This window comes from Mustelus asterias, chromosome 4 (genome assembly GCF_964213995.1).
Source record: "Mustelus asterias chromosome 4, sMusAst1.hap1.1, whole genome shotgun sequence".
NCBI classification, from domain to species: domain Eukaryota; kingdom Metazoa; phylum Chordata; class Chondrichthyes; order Carcharhiniformes; family Triakidae; genus Mustelus; species Mustelus asterias.
Genome location: NC_135804.1, coordinates 18,300,738 through 18,310,179, shown reverse-complemented (window position 1 = coordinate 18,310,179; position 9,442 = coordinate 18,300,738).

Here is a 9,442-nt window from a genome sequence, read left to right as displayed (position 1 = left end):
GTATTGGGATACAGTGAAAAGTATTGTTTCTTGCGCACTATACAGACAAAACATACTGTTCATAGAGTGCATAGGAGAGAAGAAAATGAGAGGATGCAGAATGTAGTGTTACAGTCATAGCTAGGGTTTAAGGAAAGATCAACGTAATATATGGTAGATCCATTAAAAAGTCTGATGGCAGCAGGGAAGCAGCTGTTCTTTTTTAGACTTTTATATCTTTTTCCCGATGTAAGAAAGTGGAAGAGAGTATGTCTAGGGTGGTGGGGTCCTTGAGTATGCTGGCTGCTTTCCTGAGGCAATGGGAAGTGTAGATGGAGTCAATGGATGGAAGGCTGGTTTCGTGATGGACTTGGCTGTGTTCACAACCCTTTGTAGTTTCTTGCGGCCTTGGTCAGAGTAGGAGCCATATCAAGTTGTGATACATCTGGATAGGATGCTTTCAATTGTGCATCTGTAAAATTTGGTGAGAGTCGTTGTGGACATGCCAAATTCCCTCAGCCTTCTGGGAAAGTAGAGGCGTTGGTGGGCTTTCTTAACTATGGTGTCGGCGTTGAGGGACCAGGTCAGATTGTTGGTGATCTGAACACCTAGAAACTTGAAGCTCTCCACCATCTCCATCACCGTATTGGGATGAGTCTGCTCCCCATCAACTAACAATGTTCCACTGGGTGAAAACTACCTGATGGTTCGATTGTTAACTCTTTTAACATACCTTCCAGCTCACCCCATTTCAGAATAATCACGTTTTAGTTTTTGAATGCATGTCAATCTCCGAAGGTGTGGCGCACCTAGCTACCCAGATCTGTTTTCAAAACAGAAAATTCTGGAAATAGTAGATCTGACAACATCTGTGGAGGGGAGAGAGTCAGAATTAACATTTCAGGTTGTGCGCTGTCATCAAAAACCTCAAATCTAGCATACGTTTAGGTTAAGCAAGAAATAATTGAACATAATAAGCAAAGAAGAACTTTCTTTCACATTGAATGACTCCCCTCCACATGACTAAACTTGTTCTCTCACTGAGTAACCCTCCTTACTGAACTTGTTCTTACAATGATCCACCCAATAAATCAATGGTGGCAAAAAGAAAACAGCTGGGAGGAAGGCACAAAGGAGAATGATGATGTTAGTGGAGGATTTGATTTGATTTGATTTATTATTGTCACACGTATTAGCTTACAGTGAAAAGTATTGTTTCTTGCGCGCTACACAGACAAAGCACATCGTTTATAGAGAAGGAAACGAGAGAGTGCAGAATGTAATGTTACAGTCATAGCCAGGGTGTAGAGAAAGATCAACTTAATGCAAGGTAAGTCCATTCAAAAGTCTGACGGCGGCAGGGAAGAAGCTGTTCTTGAGTCGGTTGGTACGTGACCTCAGACTTTTGTATCTTTTTCCCGATGGAAGAAGGTGGAAGAGAGAATGTCCGGGGTGCGTGAGGTCCTTAATTATGCTGGCTGCTTTGCCGAGGCAGCGCGAAGTGTAGACAGAGTCAATAGATGGGAGGTTGGTTTGCGTGATGGATTGGGCTGCATTCATGATCTTTTGTCATTCCTTGTGGTCTTGGGAACAGTAGGAGCCATACTAAGCTGTGTTACAACCAGAAAGAATGCTTTCTATGGAAGAGGGGACAGGGAAGGAAAGGTCTCCGACATCAGATCTGCCAGAACTTTAAATCACACTTCAATAACAATAATTGAAGAACCCCGACATGTGTTTTTGTAAGAAAATTACATGTAATAAAGCTATATCAACATTAACTTAATACCAGGCATCCTAACAGCAAAATACATAGCAGCACTGTCACGGGGCAGAGAATAAATTCCCAGCCTTTTGTCTGAAGAGACTGAATAGCATGAGATCTTTAAAAAGAAATAGAGGGAAAATAACTAATCCAAGATTTAAAGACAAATCCTGCGGTATAATATAGTCAACAGTACAGCGGCCTTACTCAGTGGTTTATTTTAACTTTAAAGTTATGTTAACATTCGCCATAAACAGATTAACAAACAAATACACAGTATTTTGTTTCTTTTCCTCTTCCCTCCGCCTACCATGGATGTTCATTGCCACTGGTACAAGTCATTCAACTGCAATTATTAACTCTCAATCTCAGTTCCCAACCCTTATCTTTTTCAGGTATCTGTACAATTTTATTTTAAATGGGTTTATAATATTTATGGTAAAGCTTTCCATGCCCTACTGACCTTCTAAGTGAAAATAATATTTAGATTTTCTCTTTGTCTTCCAGTGAGAAATGTAGAGTGGGATGGGGAAAAGGTTTTGAGGAGGTATTGAGGCTATGGGCTGGGTATATTATTTATTATGTAAGTGCCCTCAAAATGGGAAGGGTGAGGTCCACACAAGGCATAGGCATATCCACCTCAAAATGTTCATGGGCTAACAAATAAATATTTACAACAAGCAAGAAAAGAATGAGGATTACAGGGAGAGTGTGGTGTTGTGGCCCCTTTAAGGGGGCAATCCCTGAGGGCCACATGATCGGGCCAGATCGATGAAGAGGCAGTATGGGAAGCAGAGCTAATTGGGTCCAAGGGTGTGTTTCCTGGCTCAGGGAAGATTAAGCTCCTCCGGGATGATGGGTGGGTTTCCATACTCATACAGGGAGGTTTTAGCTGGTCTGGCAGTGAAGGTCCAGCACCACCATCTTCCAACCTGCAGCGGTGGCACAGTATAAAATTAAAATGAGGTGAAGCACCATTGGTGAGGGCTCTGCGGGCAAATTGGAGGGAAGGTGCACACACTGGGATTGTTTGGGGAGGTGGGGTGTGGAATAAAGGGTCATCGAGCTGAACTATGCATTCCCAAATGAGGAGAGAAACACAGACGAGGCATGGTAGGAACATTTCCGGGATAATGAAGGGAATCAGGAAAGTGAAGCATCATGCCTATTCTTGCGAGACTAACCCCGCAAACTGGCACTGACCAATCTCTTTGTTTAGACCCCTAGTTTTCAGCATAGGCATTCCCCAGAATCTTAACAAACTCCGAAGCAATTGGCAAATGGACAAGCTGCAGAAGCCTGTTAGAAAGTGATGGTTCACAGAAGAGAAGCCTCAGCAACCCCCTTAAATAATGTCCATTTTCTAACTAAACATGGCTTATGAAGAGAAACTGAGTAGACTGGGGCTATACTCATTGGAATTCAGAAGAATGAGGGGAGATCTTATAGAAACATATAAGATTATGAAGGGAATAGATAAGATAGAAGCAGGGAAGTTGCTTCCACTGGCAGGTGAAACTAGAACTAGGGGGCATGGCCTCAAAATAAGGGGAAGCGGATTTAGGACTGAGTTGAGGAGGAACATCTTCACCCAGAGGGTTGTGAATCTGTGGAATTCCCTGCCCAGTGAAGCAGTTGAGGCCAACTCATTAAAGGTTTTTAAGGCAAGGATAGATACATTTTTGAACAGTAAAGGAATTAAGGATTATGGTGAGCTAAATCCACGTAAAGATCAGCCATGATCTTATTGAATGGCGGAGCAGGCTCGAGGGGCCAGATGGCCTACTCCTGCTCCTAGTTCTTGTGTTCTTATTTATGCTCATGTTTATTCCAAAGAGTGCAGTATTAGAGTGCAGCGAGTGAGGATCACAGTGCCCGGCCTGAAAGCAGCACATCTAAGCATCTGGCCATATCAATGTCATAGCTGTGGCTCATATTAGGGATGGGTCTTGGGTGGGGGTGTTGTTCTGGGGTACTTTGATACGCACCTGCTCTGGCCATCATTTCAGGAGTGAGTATTCTCCCACATGGTAACAAATCCCTTCCCATTCACTGGAGAGTCATTGACAGTAAGAGGACCTTCAGAGACTGTTGACACTTGTATATTTCTCATTGATACGGCAGAGATGCTCCATCAGGTAGATGCAGCCTGGATTTATTGCCGACGGCATTACCACTTACAGGCAGGAGGGAAGAAGGAGAAGATTGTGATAGAAGCACCTGGATAAAGGATGGAGCAATATCCTCAAGTCTACGGGCCAACAGGGCCTCCTCCGGACATGGGATGAGGCTTGCAGAGATGACACGCGTAAGCAGCTCAAAAGACTCAGCATCTACATAATTACATTTCATGTCTGCAGTTGAATGAGGGTCAGTGTCACTGACTGCTGCACATAACCAGGGACCTGGTTACATTTACCACATTCTCCAGGAATTGGCTCAATGAACACTGCAAGGGCATCAATTGCCAATGGCTATGAAAGTAACAGCCACTCTGAACTTCTATGGCATTGAATCCTTCCAGGGCTCCACTAGGGACGTCTGTGGGATCACCCTGGCATCCATGCACAAATGCATTCATATGGTCACACACGCTATTTTTGCCAAAGGCCACAATTAGGTCAACGTCAACAGAGATCAAGCAGTCCAGAATGCCAGAGCATTGGGATTTGCTGTGATTGCTCGATTCCCACAGGTGGAAGGAGCCATCGACTGTACTTATGTGGCTCTAAAAGCTCCATGGCAACAGGCATTGCAATGCAAAAACCAGTTGGGCTATCACTTGCTCAGGGTATAGATGGTCTTCAACTAAGAAACTGATCATGCAGGTTTGTGCCAGATACCCAGGAAGGGTCCATGACTCGGACATCTTGAGTAGATCCAGATCCCAGATCCCAGACATCTTTGAAGGCCCATATAGGATCCAGGACTGGCTCCTTGGTGAGAAAGGGCACCTGGAAAGGCCGTGGCTGATTGAAAGTCTGATGATGCCCATGCATCAGCCTTAGGCCCCTGTAAAGAGAAAGTACAACAAGACTCATGCTGCTACCTGAACATTGGTGGAGCACACCATAGGCATTGTGAAGATGTGATTTTAATGCCTGGACAGGTATGGCGGCACACTCCAGTACAGTCCTCAGAGGGTCTCAGATCATCCTCAGATCACTATGCAACGTGGTGCTACAAGTGGGAGAGTGCTTGCCAGATGATGAGATGGAGGGGCTACACGTCTCCTCCAATGAAGAGGAAATCGAAAGTGATGAGGGTGATGAGTTTGAGGAAGCTGAGGTTGCAGGGGAAGAGGCCATAGCAGGGGCCAGATGAGGCAGGAATGCATATGAGGCCCTCATTGCCACCAGATTCCATCTGGAGGATGAGTACCCTCTTGGACAAGTGCCCTCCATCATGGGCCAGCATGAACAGCAGCATTAATATTCCTCTCGTTTCACCCATGCACATCAATGTGAGAGTGAATAGTGACACATCAGGCTCACATTCTCCTGATCCTTTGAAGAATGAGGAAGCCTTGGGAGCCTGTGTCCCTGCTGAGATGAGATGCTAATTGGAGAGGGACGTCCCAGATTTAGACATCAGAAGGTGCTGCCACTTCAAGCCTCTCTCCAGCATCCCAGTGGCAGAGGCACCTTACAAGATGGAGGAGCTGTTGTGCAATCCTCAGTGGGCTTGCAGCTATATGTCTTCAATCTAACAAGGCCCCTTAAGAAGACCCATCTTAAGCAGCAGAGCAATGCACTCTGTGTAACATTGATGCAGCATCAGATAAGCCAAACTTGGGAAAGGCAGCCAATGACATCCCACTGCTGTGAATCCATTTCAAGATGACTCAGTCATCTTTGGTGCATTTCGCCAAATCACTGACATCCGGCACTCTCAGTTAGGGATCCTGGGCTGCAATTATCCTCAGCTTAACATGGATGTGGACCAGCTGAGCATGACAATATCAAACATTTGCCTGTCAGATATTGAAGTGCCTCCTCTTTAATTCAGGCATTATGCCCTCATGGCCAGCCCTTGCCAAGTCCAAAATGCTCAGACACCATGAAGCTGTCAAGGACACGGGTCATTACTAATAAAGAGCACACCCCAGCTTCAGTATATCTCACTCCTATCCAATTGGTTCCCTCCACATTGTCTAAAGCAAATATTTGTGTTTGCAGAGGATGCTCAAGGCCAATATTGCCCATCAGAGATCACCATTTGGAATCTGTACTAGTGACCTTGGCATCACTCAGCTGAGGGGATGCTCAGTGCTGTATCCCTACTTTGTGACAAGAGCCTGGTCCTCACAATAGACACAACTACAAGGTGAGAGAGGCTGAAAGTTTGAATGGCAGGAGAATAATGTGGCTGAGTCTTGTCACTTTGAGGTGGCTGACACCACATGGAATCCCTGCCGACATGCAGAGAGCATATGGAGTAGCATGATATATGACCCTTCTCCATGCGTGGACACATGCTTCACCTTCTGTCCTCTTCACCTTTCAAGAATGCAGACGAGATAGGAGAACACCTCTGCCTCAATCTCACACAGCCAAGAATAAGCATGACATGGCTCTGCAAAGCAGCCAGAGGTGGGATAGAGGACAGAGTGACAGGCCTTCACAGCATCCAGCAGCCAGGGGGGCATCAGGGAACTTGGAGGAAGCAGTCTCCTTGCCTTTGGGGGCCATCTCTGCATTGTGCAGCAGTCCCGGGCTTCATAGATTGAGATTGGTGCTTATGGGTGCAATTTTAATATGGTGCCAGGAGTAGGGAAGTGAACTCACAACATGGCAAGTGAATCAGGGGCCAACCATCAGCAGCGTATTCCCTGCATAATTAATGAGGCGGGGAGTGGAAGATACGGAGTGAAAACCCACCAATGCAGCTGACGGGAAAAACACCATGGTCGGAATTCTCTGGCCGTTCACACCCTGCTACCGCTGCCAGCGAGAATGGAGAATTTGGTGCTCAGCCAAATCTCCGTTCATAAAGTAAAGTTAAAGTTTATTTATTAATCACAAGTAAGGCTTACATTAACGTTGCAATGAAGTTACTGTGAAATTCCCCTAGTTGCCACACTCCGGTGCCTGTTCAGGTCAATGCACCTAACCAACACGTCTTTCAGACTGTGGGAGGAAACCCACGCAGACACAGGGAGAACATGCAAACTTCACACAGACAGTGACCCAAGCCAGGAATTGAACCTGGATCCCTGGCTGAGAGGCAACAGTGCTAACCACTGTGCCATCGTGCCGCCCTGTGAGCGAGACCGGAGAATACCAGCCACGGGCAAGGCTGGAGAATACCAGCCACGGGCAAGGCTGGAGAATACCAGCCACGGACAAGGCTGGAGAATCCAGCCCCACTTTCTTTTGTGCCCACTACTGCACTGACCGCAATTCGGGGAAAATCCCACCCTTTGTCCCATTGTCACTGATTGACTGACCATCTTAAAGAATATCTGCCCTCCCACTACAAGAATTTTCCAGCCTCCCACCTCCTGCTATTTCTGTCTCAGCTCCTTTCACTTCCATATTCCCTTTTTCCTTTGTCCCTTGTGAGTCCTGAGATCTGTGACTGCTGCTCTTCATTCCTGAATTGAAGTAGAAGGATTGCTCATGAATGTTGTATGTGCTGAGAGGGTAAATAAGGACTGGTGCTAGATTTTATTGTATTCTCTCTAGGGTGTGTGACTAGCGGATGTATCATCACAAATAATTACAAGTCAATCGACAATATCATTGGTCTCTGTCGCTCTGTCTGTGTAAAATGGCCTAGAATCATAGAATCCCTAAAGTGCAGAAGGAGGCCATTCGGTCCATCGATCCTGCACCAACAATGATCCCATCCAAGCCCTATCCCTGTAACCCCATATATTTAGCCTGTTAATCCCCCTGACAATAGTGGACAATTTATCATGGCCAATCCACCTAATCCGCACATCTTTGGACTGTGGGAGGAAAGCAGATCAACAGGAGAAACCCATGCAGACACGGGGAGAATGTGCAGACTCCGCACGGACAGTGACCCAAACCCGAGAATTGAACCCGGGTCCCTGGCGCTGTGGGGCAACAGTGCTGACCACTGTGCCACCTTGCTGCCCTGTATTTAACAAAAGTGGCCCAAGTGAATAGAGTCAAAGTTTCCCTCTGCACTCATGGTTACTGATTCTAATTGTAAACCTATTTTTGTAACAACATCTGGGCCCACGTCCATCTTTCTATTCTATGTATAGAATGAGCACTGCTTAAAATAGCCCTGAAAACAAAACCATTTCTGCTGAGGACAAGATCTCTCAAGTAGCCAGCGATAATAAATTATTTTCACCACTTCTGCAATACAGATGGAAGTTTTCATGTGTAACCTCCTTCTCTCGCCACTCCAATACAATAATCAGAAAATAAATTTTCGTTTAAGTTTCACCGAACAGCACAGTGGAAAACATCATTTATTTTCCGCTTTTAAATGGGATGATTTGGGGAAATCAACTCTTGCAGTAAATTAAAGCAGGGAAGTGCAAAGTCCAGCGTGTTCCTCCGATGCTCAGCTGGTTCCCAAGCTGTGGCTATTGCTGTCAGAAGCTGTGTTATGCGCTTCCACTGAGCCAGGAGTTCAGGAGCAGCGACAACACGGGTTGGCTGACACAGACTTTCTCAGCACCACGTGATAGTCTCGACATAGTCTGCACAGTATGTGGGGTCTGAAGGACAAGGAACAAAGCCAGAGGTCTTGTTGGGATGGCCAAGTTCGTTTGAGGTTCATTCACCCAAAGCTTAGCCCCTTGGACCCCACTTTGAGGCGGCGGGGTCAGCCAGAGTCCATGAGGAGGGAAGCTTGTGTAGCACTTGCTAGTTTTCACTTGCAGCCAAACTGTCAATTTGCACAAACTTAACACGTTTATAAATGGACGGGAGGGGGCGGGTTTGCCAACAGGAGCCTCAAATATTATCCTGAGTCTCTGAGCAATTCCACAGGTTTACCCCAATTCCACGGGGACACGGTGCGTCCTAATTGTATCCCCCGCCTCCCCCGACAGTGAGTGAAACTAACTTTCACATGCAGGGAAACAGGACAGATATAGCGAGGAGTAGCTTCCAGCACACAATTCAGAAAATGCTGCTGACACTCAGGAGGTCTGCGGCAGGAACCGTTAACCCTGTTCCTCTCTCTCCACAGATGCTTCCTGGCCTCCCGAGTGTTTCCAGTATGTTTCTATGTCTTGTTTAAATTTCAGATTTCCGGCAATCCGCTCTATTTTGTTTTTGCCCAAGTCCACGCAACTTTGTTTGAAAGGTTAGGTTGCTCATTTTATCTAATCTATAATTAGAGAGATCTAGCTTTAGTGCACCTCCTTCTGTTCACTTACACAGACACACACACTTTCTCTCTCACACACAATCTCTCACACTTTCTCTCATACACACTGCTTCTCACACACACTCATTCTCACACACACTTCCTCTCTCTCTCTCACACAGACACACACAAACCCTCTCTCACACACACACTCTCATACACGCACACACACATTCTCTCACACACACACAAATACACTCACACACACTCTCTCACACACACTTTCTCTCTCACACAGACACACACCCTGTCACACACACTCTCATACACGCACACACACATACTCACACACACTCTCTCACACACACTTTCTCTCACACACACAATCTCACACTTTTT